Source organism: Hetaerina americana, unplaced genomic scaffold (assembly GCF_022747635.1).
Source record: "Hetaerina americana unplaced genomic scaffold, ioHetAmer1.1.p SCAF_22, whole genome shotgun sequence".
Lineage (NCBI taxonomy): Eukaryota > Metazoa > Arthropoda > Insecta > Odonata > Calopterygidae > Hetaerina > Hetaerina americana.
The window spans coordinates 7724697-7734198 of NW_027286786.1; positions in this window are offsets into that span (position 1 = coordinate 7724697).

The following is a 9502-nucleotide window of genomic DNA, read 5'->3' on the forward strand; positions in this document are numbered from 1 at the left end:
ATCGCTCGCAGGAATTGAAATGACATCTGCTCAAGGAATATGTTTGAAAATGTTTTATAACTGTCATCGTACTACGGTAGAAAATATCAAGTAAATTGCACCAGAGAGATTAAACATAGAACAGATTAAGGTGCGAATTTCCCACGAAGAAAAGGGATCCCAATGATGTTGTCCGGCGGCGGTAAGGGTAAAAATGTTCGGGTCAAAATTAGTCTGGCGTGTGTTCAATCTATGCCACACACCATGGCGGTGCCTTGCAGAGCACTAAGTAAGTACTAAATATTCAATTGTTTCTGGCTCAACCTTGTGGAAATTCATTTTAATGAAATTAAGAATACAAAGTAACTTTCCACTGTCCTTTATTAGCGTACAACCGGTTTCAACGCTCAAGCGTCATCATCAGGTAGGTACCTGGTGATGACGCTTGAGCGTTGAAACCGGTTGTACGCTAATAAAGGACAGTGGAAAGTTACTTTGTATTCTTAATTTCATTAAAGTGCTAAATATTGCCACAAAAAACCGAGGTCACCAGTCAAACATGCACATTCCCAATACACAGCTCGACACAAATGTCAGTTTGATTGTGCAGGTTACCCAGAAAAAGAAGGCTCAGGGAACCGTTATAAATAGAAGGCCTTATTTAAGCAGTGGAATCTGTCCACTGTACGGCCATTCCGAGTCTTGATCAAACAATACTGTCGTTCTGCCCCCTAATAGTCATGGTAATTATGTGTTCTACATCCTTCCCTGAAATTGATGTTGTCGCAAGGATGCGACATGGTACTCCTTCCCTGGCTCCTCCGAATACCCCAAGCGATCAAAGACACAATGTTGCAAGTATGCAACTTAATATTCCTTCCCTGGCTCCTCCGAATCTCCCACGTGATCAAAGACAATGCTCCAAGAGTATTCCTCCCCCGGCTCCTAAATTGGGTATAAAAGCCCTGGTCGAGGGGCGAAAAGCGGTCAGTTGGTTATCTGGCGGTGACCGGTAGGGCACGATGCTTCGGGTATGTTGCGCTGGTCTCGACAACGTGTCCTATTTCTGACTCAACTTCGGACGAGGGCTCTACCTAGGTTACGTTCGTTGTGACCGCGTCCACCCTGCCATACTTTCTTCCGACGGCCATTGCCTTCCTTTCCGACAGACGAGGGCTCTGCCTAGGTTATGTATGTCGTGACCGCGTCCACCCTGCCATACTCCCTTTCCGACGGACGAGGGCACTGCCTAGGTTATGTGTGTCGTGACCGCGTCCGCCCTGCTTTTACACTGTCCCAGGTAATGTTCTGCCATTTTAATGCTGTCCGCACTCGCGTTGGTTTACCGAGGGTCTAGCCATATATAATTTGCTTATACCTATGTAAATGGTGCATTATGATTGATGTTGTATAATATACGATTATTTGGGTAAGACTCGGTGTAGTTATTCTGACTTGCACCATAGAAACGCCCCTTGCGACATATTGGTGTCTGGTGTGCGGTTGCACGGTTGGACTAGTGATTTATTCAGTGAATGTGATAGTTCTCATAGATTGTCATATGTCCGTGTACCTTTTTAAATCGGTCGTTCCGTATTTTCTATGAAAGGTGGGATATGCTAATCTGTGCTGAGCTAACGAATTGTTATTTTAAGACACGCGCTATAATCTCATCGTGATTCTTTGCGCGCAATTAAACTAAGTATCACTTCATCAGGAACCATCAATTAGCCCAACCAGCGCCCACCATGGGTCTCGGATAAACTCGGAGTATGAAAAAATAAATTTATTAAGCACCGTCTAATTTTAGTGTAATTAGCATTGGGTTGAATTACGCGATGGATGGCCTTAACCCTCATAGACTTGGTTACTATAACCCTTTTTTCGATTATCAAGAAACAGGAAATGGATTAAAATTCGGCAGTGCACTCGACTTCACACCTTCGGTTAATGTGCTAGAACAGCCGGGAAGTAGCGCGAGCCCCCAAAATGGTTGCGGAGAAGCTGCGCAAACCGCTGCTATTGGCAGCCAGTTTCATTTAATTCCAAGGTTTAGCGGGGAAATGAGATTGGGGTTGACAAATTTTTGGAAAGCGTTCGTATTGTAAGTCATCTTAGTGGTTGGACTGAAGCACATACCTTAGGAGTCGCTCAACTTCGGCTTGGAGGAACCGCCGCAGATTTTGTCTCTGCAAATCATCACATATTAAAATCATACGCGGACTTATCCACTAATCTCAAAAGGAGATTTTCTTTAAAGAATTCTGCAATCATGTTAGAAAAAATATTTAACACTTGCGTACAAAAACCGCTGGAGAGCGTCGCAGAATTTTCAACCAGATTGCGCAATGTTGCCCGTAGGCTACGCGAGTCATGGGGCGAGATTGATTCAGAAACAGCGAAGAAAATGATTGAAGGTAGACTTCTTGCGCATTTTTTAATTGGGCTGAGGGAAGAGATTGGCAGGTTTGTGTTGGTTCGTAATCCAACGAACATGATTGAGGCAGAAGGGTTCGCAAGCATTGAAGAAGCTAGTGTCAGAAATTAGGCCGTCAACAGAGAAGTAAATTCACCACAACAGTCTCGTGTGTGGTTGTGTCAATCGCCCCCTAGGTGGCCGCCATCTCCAAATACAGGTATAACGCCTTGGCCAGGGATGAACGCGAATACGCCAAATTTTGCAGGTTGGCAGTTTCCCGTGGAACAAATTAACGCCGCACAAGCTGTCGGGAGGGGTTCCCAAGTAAGTTCGGTTCCCCCGGTGCAAGGAGGGGCACCAAAGGATAATCACGGCGCACGCGTTTGCATTCGCTGCGGTAAAATCGGTCACATTGCTCGAGCGTGTAGGCTGAGTGAGAGGGGAACGAGGCCGTCTTTGTCTTTTAACTGTGGTAATAAAAATCATTTCTCTAAAGAATGCCCGCTCGTGATATGCGGCATCTGTCCAAGGACTGGCCATCTTCCCAAACGCTGCCCAAGGCGCGAAAATCCCTTCGTGGCGGGAAACTTTCCCTCCAATCTATTCCTATTTTCTGCAATATACTCATTAGTTTTCCACAATTCACTCTTATCAAATGCTTTTTCGAAATCTACCAAACAGGCAAATACCTCCTGGTTATATTCTATATTCTTCTCAAAAAATAATCTCATCACTGCGATGGCATCATGCTTACCTCTCCCCTTCCTAAACCCAAACTGAGTCATCAAACAAATCATCCCCTAAGTAATCATTTGCCCTACTCTCTATCCTTTTGTTTATGGTCTTGAGAACAACTTTAGCTACGTGGGATATCAAACTTATTGTCCTGTAGTCCTCACATGATGTAGCCTTCACCTTTTTTGGAATAGGATCTAAAACTGATTTCACAAAGTCTTCCGGCCAGATTCCTTCCTCATAAATACTACGGATCAGCCCATCTAGCCTCTTCCTCCCACATTTTCCTAAATATTTAAGTAGTTCCACAAAAATGTTATCCACCCACACAGCCTTATTTAGTTTCATTTCCCTTAATGCCCTTTTTATCTCATCATCGAGTATGCCTTGACCTAAGCTATCTTCCTCTACGTCATGTTCCTTTTCTGTGTCTAACTTTGTTGGTCTAAGTTCTTAACTATACAGTTCTTCTATATATTCCTTCCATCTCTCTTGGATCTTTCCTGCATCAACTATTACCTTACCCGCCTTATCTGTAACTGTTAGAATAGATCTCATTTCTTACTTCCTGATAAAGATTTAACTTTGCCGCTTGCTGTACAGCGCACCGATTTCACCCTTCCTCTGCAGACTTTCCATATCCTCGCACTGCGTCTTCCACCATGCTTCTTTTGCTTTATTTGTTGCTCGCTTCAATTTATTGTATAATTCTTTGTGCTTCATTTTGCCTATTTCTGTATTTACATTCTTCTAATTTCTCCTCTCATTCATCTTTGTAATCGTATTATCCGTTATCCATGGTTTCCTAGTCCTTTTTACGTTAACAGTTCCTAAAGTGTCTTTTGCGGCTCTAGATAACCCTTTCTTGATACATTCCCATTTTTCTTTAATGGTACTTGGCTCTTTACCATACTCCATGATTTTCTCTACCGCCTGTTGGTACTCCTTCCTTTTCATTCCATTTAATGCCTCTACTTTCCATTTTCTAACCCGCCGCCCCTGCCTTATCTTTTTGAAACGGAAGCTACATTTCATAACCACTTAATTGTGGTCAGAGTACGCACCTGCTCCTGGGAAGCTGTGCGAATTTACCACGTGGTTCCTAAATCTGTATCTAGTCGTTATATAATCTAGCTGATACCTTTCTGGGTCACCTGGCATTTTCCATGTATACCTGCGTCTTTTGTGGTGTCTAAACCAAGTGTTGGTGATGATTAATCCTGCAGAAGTCAACTGCTTTCTCCCCGTGGTCATACCTGGTGCCTAAACTGTAGTCCCCCGCCTCATCACAATCAATTCCTTTGCCTACCGTAGCATTCCAATTCCCCATCACTATCAAATGTTTCCCTGCAGGAACACATGCAATTATGTCCTCTGATCGTATATCCTATCGACCTCTTCTTACTTATGGTTGCTCGGTGGCATGTATACCTGAATAATAACCAAGTTCGTCGGTTCTGCTTTTATCTCTACTAGTAATATGTATCTGTTACCTGCTCTATGTCGACTACGCTTCTTCCTACCTCTTCATTTAATACTATGGCAACCCCTCGTTGGCTCTTGTCCCCGCCGCTGTATATTATTCTATAATTATCACTCCAGTAATCCCCGATATCTTTCCATTTCACCTCGCATAGACCTAAAATATCTATTTTTCCCCTTTCCATCTCTTGCTTGATATTCTCCAGTTTACCTGTCCTCATCTTTGTCCTAATATTCTACGTTCCTATTCTAACTAATTTGGTCTTCTTCTCCTGTGTCTTCTGTCCTGCAGCTGCCGGTTTTCCCTTGCAAGGGTTTCGTGGGATGACGACCGCGGAAGCCTTGCCTCCCCCGCTGCCGGGCACGACACACGGCCCATTGGGCCGAGCCCCGTAGTTGCCAGGACTGAAAGTCTCTTTATTTTCCATCATAATTATCTTGGGAATGATAATTGGTTTCCTGTTGCCTTCTTCAATAGTGTTTTTAACGTGACACCATCACTCAATGGCCACCCCACTGGGGTTGGATGCCATTGTAGCCACCTCACTGACGAACAGATGCTGAGTGGACTACCTTTCGTCTGGCTCCTAACCTTCCACCTATCTAGCATGGGTGTCCCTACCAGGAGCAATTATTATTACTCCCGCCAGCCGAGCTCTAGGGGTCATGGGAATGCCCAAGCCCTTTTACCACGTCAAGGTTGTAGTCCGGAGAGGGTAACCCAGTTTAAGTTTTCAAAATAAATATTTATTTAGCCATCATAAGGTGTTGCATGTACCTCCCCTGTTCCTGCAATCAAACTGACCATCCCTTAAATAATCATATCAATTCCTCTGCATCGTTTTATTCATGATTCCTGGTATCAAATTTGTAGTGTAACTTCTTGGCCTACTGTCTACACATATACCTGCATTTCCCTTTTTTGGGATGGGAACTAATACCGAACTGATCTCATAAATTTTTCCTACAAATACCTTCCTCATAAATGCTATGACTTAGCCCATAAAGACTCTACCTCCCACATTTTCCTACGCCCTTGGTAATCCTGTAGGGATGTTGTTAATCCCCATGACCTTATTAATTTTGATTTCCTTAATGGCCTATCTCGCAGTATGCCTAGGCCTAAGTGATCCCCGTCTTTGTCTAAGCTTGCTGGCCTAATATCTTTTCCATATAGATCCTCGATGTATTCTTTCCTACTCTCTGGAATTTTTCTTGGTTTGATTATTCATTATCATTCTGTAACTCTAATAGTGTCCGTAATTTTTCATCCTGAATTTCTGCTGGTTCTTTCACCTTTTTGCACTGTTAACCCACGCCCACCACCCTTTTTCCACCTTATTGATTCCTGCCTCAGTTTATTTAGTATTCGCCTCTTTGTGCTTCCATCTTCCCAATTCACACTCTTTAAAATCCTTTACTCACCCATCCTCCTTATCATCTCATTTGTAATCCATAGTTTGTCCTTGTCTTGATACCCTCCCTCTTTCTTGTACATATTTCTATCAACACTCATAATTATTTTAACATTGCAAGTCATTAGCCCTAAATTATTATCGACATCCGCTCTCAGAAATGAATAACATTGTTCCTTCTTATTTGCCTAACCATAGTATAGGGTGAGTGATATATCTCTAAATCCCTGCTCATTTCCAATGCTGTGATGATTTTACAGAGTGCTCATTTTAACTAAACCCTTCTCCTGCAGAGCTCCTTGCTTATTCCTTTTTCCTAAACAGCAGTGCACTACCAGTTCTCTCTTTGCCTCCCGTTGTTCTATTCCCCCCATCACAAGTTTCCTCCCAAGAACACCTCTGCATGATCATATCTCCACTAGAGCAGTCTCTTTCTTACTTCTTGGGAATGCCTCTTGGACTGTAGACCAGATTAATGAAAAGTTGGTCACTCGTTTGTTAGTTCGAGTACTCGATAATGAAATCATGATTTACTTTAGTAGTGAAATGCCTACCGCTAAACTACCTCATATCATACTCATATTCTTTATCAATACTTTCAAAAATAAGAGGTATGTTATTGATTTATCCATGATATCACTTAATGATTACAGACACTTTTACCACAAAATCACTTCACTTGCCTTAAATTCAGCAATCTCATTTTTGCACTCCTTATCTTTCTATTGGAGAAGTTCAGGATGCTGCAGCAAGAAATCTCAGAAGTTAACAGCCTCCTACCTCGTAGCTTCATGAGCACATTTAATTTGAAGAAAATAATATCATATGTATTCACTCATTTGGCGTGATTACCATGCAAATTTGATAACTTGGTCTCTACACAGAGCAGTTCTAACCCTCAAGAGAGTTGAGACTTCTGAAAAAAGATGATCACGAGTGAATGAAGAATAGCAAGCATTGATTGGGCTACATAATATGTCACCTTAACAAGGTTTAGATTTAGATGCTTTTGGTCTTGCTTCCTCTTGTTTCACATCTGTAAAAGGCTAGGCTTTGTTATTCGTGAAAATGTTTTTAGTGTGGATTGACATTATATTGTAAAATTTTTCCAGATGGTGGATGTTGCAGCAAGCATTATTTGCGGCATTGATGGTCTTCTATCTTGTAGTATCATAAGCGGTTAGAATTCTAAGATATTACCTTAGTGCAAGTTCACTAATTCCATTGCACTAGGGTTTCACGTAGATGTTAAAGTAAGATGGTGCTCTTGTAACATTTAAGCCTGACAGAATAGTATTACGCCCATTTATGCCTTATGTGGAAATGCTACTTCTGAAATAACTGGATGATCCAATGCACATTCTATTCCTCTCATATCCTGTGCTTTGATTAGATGTCACTAACTTGCAAATGCATGATTGAATCCGTTCCTCAATGGATTAACCAAAGTTAACTTCAGTCATTACCAAGATCCACCCCCAAGAGCTCTATTTTTCCCCTCAAACCTCATGTTCCATAGAGTGAAGTCCTGTTACACATCCTGGGTCATTGTCGGTTAATCCATCTGGCTTTATTTTCCTCAGGAAACATTGCAAAATTAATTTTACCAGGGTGCAGGCCCTCTGCCAAACCACAATTCTGGATGACCAGGATTTTACACCCATTGGCTTCGCAATCTGTTTAGAGTTCCAGACCCATTATTACTAGGTAAACTTCATCTGGCTCCTCTGCCAAGGCCTGTACAGTTTTAGAGGCCCAGCAGGTAGCTAAGACACCACCGGCACAGCTAGGATATAAGAAGGGAAATCCATGAACACTATCAAACATATGGCATACAACCTGTTACCCTAATAAAGATAGAAGAGCAATTAAGGAAGACTTAAAACCACTATATGATGATATTAGGCCTGCATGTTTAGGTAGAAGGGTCATTATGGGAATTGAAATAAAATAAGGCTGTAGTGGGTAGACCAATTCACTCACTGAAGTAATTAAAGGTTTAGGAAAACATGGGAGGAGGAGTTCATGTGGACTTCTTTGTAGATTATGAGGGAGGAATGAGGCCGGAAGACTTTGTTAAATCAGTGTTAGTTCCTATTCCAAAAAAGGTAAAAGCTATATCATGTGAGGAGTACAGAACCATAAGTTTGATTTTTTACACAGCTAAAGCGGTTCTAAGGATCATAAACTGAAGCATGGAGAGTAGGGCAAATGATTACTTGGGGGATGATCAGTTTGGGTTCAGGAAGAGGAGAGGCATGCATGATGGTATGGCACTGATGAACTCACTGATAGAGGAACATGGAATAGTCAGGATACATTTGTCTGTTGTGCAGCTTTCAAGAAGGCATTTGATAGACTGAATTGGTAAGAAAGAATTAATGAATGTATTGAAGAAAATAAGAGTTGATCGGAGGGACAGGTGTCTCATCCACAACATGCACATGTCTCAAGAGTGCTCAGGTGCAAGTGGTGGATGGAGAGCCTGGAAGGTGGAAAGTTAGTGAAAAATCATTTATCATTGGATATAAAGCAAGAGCAGGAAAAAATATAAAAATAAGATTTTATATGATGCTCAGATATGAGTGGAGGATGAAAAATCGGGATGGTCAATATTAGGAAGAGGTACAAGGCAGGGTTGTCCATTATCACCTTTGATATTCAACACACATGTGCGAGAAATTGTGAAAGAGGCATGGGAAGGACTGGAAATAGGAATGATAGTTGGGGGGACAATTCATAAAATCAGTAAGGTTTGAGGATGATCAAGCCTTGGTTAAATAGCCTAAGGGTTGCAGGGCAAGCATTGCTGAGTGCATTGAAAAGCCAGTACGATAGGTATGCAATGAGAATCAATGAAAACAAAACAAAGGTTATGAGGTTATTGATAAAGAGAAAAGCCAACCTAAATATAAAAATAGAGTTCATAAACCAAAGCAGGTGAAACAGCTTTCCTATATCAGAAGTATTCTGGGCCAACATGGTCTAAGTAGTAGGGACATAAGAATGAAAATTGTATTTGTCCGAGTAAATTCCACCAGAAGGTTATAATTGCCGGCAGGGACGTTGAATAAGGATGTTAAGAAAGAGTTCACCTAAACTTTGAATTGGAGCATAGTTTTGTATGGCTCACAAACTTGGTTGTTGAATTAAGATGATAGGTGTAGATATGAGATGTGGGTGCAGAGGATGAATAAGGTGGACAAAAAGGGAAACAAACTGGGAGGAACTAGGCATGGTGGGGAGGATTGGGGATTCAAAGAGAGAAATCAAAGGGCAGAGGAAAGAGGGGTGCAGAGCATCCTGATAGGCAATTGAATGTTCAAGGCCGGGATAAGCAAGCGAGGAAGGGGTAGGAATAGGATAGACATGTTAGATGGAATGAAGCAAGAGCATTGAATGAAGAATGTTGAATTGAACCGGGGTTTATTGAAAGGCTTTATGTTAGGTTGCATTTTGTGGGAGATGCAAG